Source organism: Urocitellus parryii, unplaced genomic scaffold (assembly GCF_045843805.1).
Source record: "Urocitellus parryii isolate mUroPar1 unplaced genomic scaffold, mUroPar1.hap1 Scaffold_216, whole genome shotgun sequence".
NCBI classification, from domain to species: Eukaryota; Metazoa; Chordata; class Mammalia; order Rodentia; family Sciuridae; genus Urocitellus; species Urocitellus parryii.
Genome location: NW_027552348.1, coordinates 280,001 through 285,697, shown reverse-complemented (window position 1 = coordinate 285,697; position 5,697 = coordinate 280,001).

The window sequence follows — 5,697 nt, the reverse complement described above, 5'->3', positions numbered from 1 at the left end:
TCTCTCTCTCTCTCTCTCTCTCTCTCTCTCTCTCTCCCCCCGAGAACTAAAAAATTAAAAAAAAAAATTAAAAATATAACAGAATATCATGCACTCAGCACAATGTTGAACAACAGGGTTACAGAAATGTAGCTACTGACATGCATCTATTCTGTGCCTATTGTTCTTATCATTCAGGATAATAAGCAGTTTGCAAAATAGTTTGTGCAACACAACCACACATTCCTCTTCTTGCTGTGTTTTCTGATTTTTTTACAACAAGCATTGGTTGCTTTTTCAAAATGGAAGGAGTGGAAGGAATGTTCTTCAGGGCAGAGGAAACAGAGGCTGAGTTAGATACTGTTTCGTGGTGTGATCCCTGTGTGGTCGATGGAAAGGCCAGATTTCATTGACTCCGTCCTTCCTCGATGGCGGTGAGCCCCCTCGATGTCCCTGGCCCCCAGGGCTTCTGATCAAGCACAGATGTGGTCCTGCCCTGGTGGACACAGAGCCAAGGCGAGGAGACACGCTGATCATCAGGAGGAGGAGTGGGGGTGACGAGGTGGGCTAAGTGTGTCAGAGGAGGAAACACATCATTTGACCTGGACTCTGGGGTTTTGGATGGCCTCCCCGAGAGGTGGTCTTGGTGGTGACCCTACAGGGTGAACTGGCGCTAACTGGGGAGGAGGCGGGGAGCGGTCCAGCTGTCTGCGCAAAGCCCTGGGCTGGAGGGTGGACAGGGGACAGGACCTGTGGGCCTTGCAGGCTGCAGTAAGGATTTGGGGGAGAAGCGGTGGGGAGCCAGCCGTGTTTCCAACGAGGTGACGTCATGATCCGCTGGACCAATCCGCTGCTGTGTGGTGAACATGTGGGGCGGGGCCTGGGGCAGGGCGTGGGGACCAGGCTTTGCCAAAGGCCGAGGGCAGGCTGGACGGGCGCCGCGGGCCGGGTGTAGGGAGGTGGGCTGGGCAGGTCCTGCGGGTGGACCATGGGGTGGGGGAGAAGGCGGCTTCCCAGATGAGTCCTGGGTTTACGGCTTGTGCAACAGGTCGAAGGGTCAGGAGAGCCACAAGTTGACAAGCTGAGTGTGAGGTGCCCTTGAGGTGTCCACGTGGAGAGGGGCCCGGGTAGCTGGATGGGCCCCCTGGTCAGAGCAGAGGTTAGCGGGCTCCCAGCCTCGGCACTGTTGACACCGAGTTCTTTGTCGTGGGGGTCATCCTGGGTGCTGTAGGATGTTTGGCATCTTTCCTGTCCTCTATCCACTGGATGGTGGCAGTGACAACTGCAAATGCCTCCAGACATTGCTGAATGTCCCCTGGGGGCAAAGCTGCTGGCAGTTGAGACACCGCCCCCCCATGGAGGACTACATGTGGGAGTCTGCCTCTGCCCGGTGTGGACGGGAGGACCCAGGGAGGGTGCAGGACAGGAGGTCCCAGAGTCAGCATTTAATGGGCAGGAAATGACCGACCACAGAAGGGGGGATTCAGGAGAACAGAAGCCAGGGGAGGGGTTTCCAGAGGAGGATGTGGCCAGGGCCTCGGGGGCTGCTGAGAAAGAGGCCAAGTGCCTTGAGATTGAACAAGGTCTGCTGGGTTTGGGAACATGCAGGGTGTGACTTTAGGATGCTTTGGGGACGCTGTGGGTCAGACCCCAGAACAGCCTGGGCTGAAGATGAGGAGGAGGTGGAGGGCAGATGGACTTCTCCCTGGAGGACGGGTATGGAGGCATCCAGGGGTTGGGGCAGGATTTTCAGCTTGGGGGTGGACCCGCTGGGGAGAGAGGGAAAACTCACTGAAAACAGGAAGAAAAGGACCCGAGGGCAGGGGCGCAGCCTGGCCTGTTGCAGGAGGGGAAGGTGAGGCAGGACACAGGTGCGGGAAGCTCTGCACATCTTGCAGGTGGTTGGGGACCCACGGAGAGTAGAGGAGCCAGGCAGACGCATTGTGGGGAGGACGTTGTAAGTGTGGAATGATGGAGAGCTGACACCAGGTTGCAGAAAGTGAGAGGAAGGTCAAGGACACGACACATTTAAAGAGCCCGGTGCAGATCTGGGTCCTGGGAAAGCTGGATTTGTGCCAGGGGCTCTCTTTCTTGAGCTGGGAGCTCTCTGAAGCCCAGGACGGCGTCCGACTTCTGGCTGAAGTGATCCACCTGCTTCAGGCCTCCTGAGTGACAGGTGGGCCCTGGTGCGCTCCTCTCTCTCCCTCTCGGTACCAGGGATTGAATTCAGGAGTACTCCACCACTGAGCCACATCCTCAGCTCTCTTTTGTATTTTATTTAAACACTGCGTTGCTTAGCACCTCACTTTTGCTGAGGCTGGCTTTGAACTCTCAATCCTCCTGCCTCAGCCTCCTGAGATGCCGGGATTTCAGGCCTGCACCACCACACCTGGTGATCTCCTTCTTATTACTAATTTGCATTGGGTTGGGAACTGACTCTCTCCTTTAGTTAAGGGACTTGCCATCTTGGTGTCTTCGTTTCTGATTTGTAAAATGGGTCAATAGAAGAGCCTACCTCATGCAGTGGCTGTGTAAATTTAGTTCAGCGAAGGGTGTTGAGTGCTCACTGTGGCTTGTGGTCCTGCAGGGAAGGGTGGGTGGCCAGTCTGCACGGTGGGCCTTGAAGTGGTTGAGGTTGGTAGTGGACTGACCAGCAGGGGACAGCAAACATCCACTCAGGGAAGGGCATGTGCCAGCCTCCCGGGAGGTAGCCCTGATTCCTCTGAGGGGAGCCCGGCCAGCATGGAATCCCAGGCAGCATCCCTGTCAGGAGGCATGGGGAGCCACCAGGTCAAGCTCATGGACAGGGTGGGCAAGGACAAGGACAGCTCTGATGACAGAGAAAAGCAGCCTCCTAGAAGAGCCAGGAGGGAGACAAACAAGAAGACTGGCCATTTCTCCAGAGCAGGGCCCCTTGGGTGAGCTGGGAATTCTGGGCAGGGGGATGAAGACCCGGGGCCAGTCTAGCCAGAGCCCTGCATGGGCGGGGGCTGGGCTCGGGGTGGAGCGCTGGCCTAGCACGGGTGAGGCCCGGGCTCGGATCCTCAGCACCACACCAAAATAAAGAAAATAAAGGTACTGGGTCCATCTCCACCTAAAAAAAGTGTGTGTGGGGTCCTTTCCTGGGAGAGGGGCTCCGTGGAGGGGACGGGGTCTTGTCATGGGACTGCAAGGACAGAGCCCAGGCTGGGTGTGGGATGGGGCCCGCTGGTTTTGCCGACTAGGAGTCAGGGCTGGGGCTGGGGCTGGGCAGAGGAGCCGCTGGTGGACACCCAAAGCCAGGCTCAGCTGGCCTCTGAAGGACCAGGGAGGCCCCGAGGTGGGGACTGTGACCCACTCGGCATGACAGCCTGGCTGGAGGGTAGTAAGGTGGCCTCTTCCTCCCCTTCCTGCGGCTCCCAGGCCCCTTCTGGAACCTGCCCGCTGTCTCAGAGGACACACAACCCAGAGCCTGCTCTCTCCACAGCAGACCACAGGCCCGCCCCGTCCAGGACTGAGAACTCAGGGCCGGCCAGGCTTCCATGCGGACGGAGCGCCCACCGAGCGTCCTTCCCTGCTCCTCCAGGTTCTGGGTGCTCCTCTGAAGCTGGGCCTCAACTCTCGGGACTGTCCCAGCCCTCAGCGTGGCCTGGTCTGCACTCCGAGTTGTGGAGGGGAAGCCCATGTATGACGTCAGACTGCGACAGAGAGGACTCAAGCCCAAGGCCTGCTTGGCAGCCACCCTGTGTCCAGAACTCCTGCGTTAGACGCAGGAGCCCAGGACAGGGACATCTCCAAGAGGAGTCTTTTTTTCAGGACAGAAAATGTCACTAACTCTCCTTGTGATCCTCGCCAAATCCAGTGTCTCAACTCTAAAGCAGGGGATCAGGGGAAAAAAGGCGGGGGGCATAGTTAAACTCATTTAATGAGGCCACGTAATCCTACTTTCAAAACTGGAAAACACAACGAGGAGAAAATTATAGGTTCATTTCACCTATGAACACAAAGATAAAAATCTTAAAATAAAATATTGGTTAAGGGAATCCTCTGTTTGTTTTTTTTTAAGCATGACCAAATTAGATTTATCCCAGATAAGAAAGGAGAATTAACCATCAGAAAATACATGCATTAAAATTTCCCCATTAATCAATAGACTGAAGGAGAAAATTCACATGATTATTTATGTTATCGTCGGCAAATAGACACAAAGGGGTTTTTTGTTTGTTGATTTGGTACCGGGGATTGAACTCAGGGGGCACTTAACCACTGGAACATGTCCCCAGCCTTATTTGTATTTTATTTAGAGACAGGGTCTCACTGAATGGCTTAGCACCTCTCTGTTGCTGAGGCTGGCTTTGAACTCGAGATCCTCCTGTCTCAGCCTCCTGAGCTGCTGGGATTGCAGGCATGCGCCACCGTGCCCTGCAACATAAGTTTTTGATATCTTCAGCAATAACTGTGACTTGAAAAAATTCTTAGCAAACTAAGGAAAGAACATAAATCTGATGAAAATTATAAGCTATAGTTTAGGGTGAATATATTCTTAAGGAATGAACTTCTGGAAAGAACTCAAGGATGCCTGAAATTATAGCCACTAGTTAACTTAGGCCTGAGGTTCTTGCTGACATGACAAAGAAAAAGAAAAGAACTCTAAGGATTGGAAGATAAAAGGTAAAACTGTCATTACGTGCAGATTATGTAGCCACCTACCTCGAAAAACCAACACAGTAATTACCAGATGAATGATGTACCTACAAAAATTAGTAGCATTTTTCCAGATCAGCAATAACACATTGGAAAGTGTGAAGGACAATAAAATACTAAAGTTTGTAGGCACTAGTCTCCCCTTCCTTCTCCCTTCTCCCTTCCCTTCTTGAAGAATCCAGTCCTAAAGGCATTAGGTGGGGCCCACGGGTGGGCGTCTATGAAGAGACCCAGTGGGGTGAGGAGGGCATGTAGCTTGGGGGACACTGGCATGGGAGCTGCTTCCCAAGAGCCGTGGGGACAGTGCTGTATGTGTCCCAGGTCCATCCACCCAGAAGGCCAGCCGCAGTGAGGCTCTGACAGCCACGAGCACGCCTTGTACTCGGAGTTTGGCTTTGAAACACCATTCTCCATTCAAGACTTCTGGTCTCCTGGGGCAAATGCAGGATTCCAGGATCCGGGGAGAGGAAGGAAAAGATGATCGTAAGTCATCTTAGATGAGGAAGCAAGGAAGCACCCAGAGAATAATAGGAACAGGTCAAAAGGACATGTGCGCCCCGAAAAGGCTCCCTGTGGACAGAAAGGAAGAATTTGAGCGCCACATTAATAAGGATAGTAACAGAGTGAATAAAGCAAAAAACCATGAGTCCTGCTGCGGTTGGCCGAGACTTGTTTACAGCATTGTGCAGACAGAACCGCTCCCCAAACACCTTTCCTTACCCAGGGCAGAAGAGGGACATTACGGTGATGAGTCTCGCAGATAGACCACTGTCATCAAGCTGTCCAAGGTGACGTCATCAGCCATAGACAAGCTGAAATGATGTGTCCTCTGATAGGACAGAATGAGAACATTGTCGCTGGCTCTGTGATGTCCCTGCCAAAGACACACAACCTGAATCTCATCGGGAGCAAGTTCCAGACGGCGGAGCAGAGGATGTTCCGTGAAAGAGCTCCCTGGGATCCTCCTAAGGCCATATAAGTCAAAGTCAGGCCGAGGAACTCTTCCACGTGCAGAGACTGTCCTAGTTTGTAGGG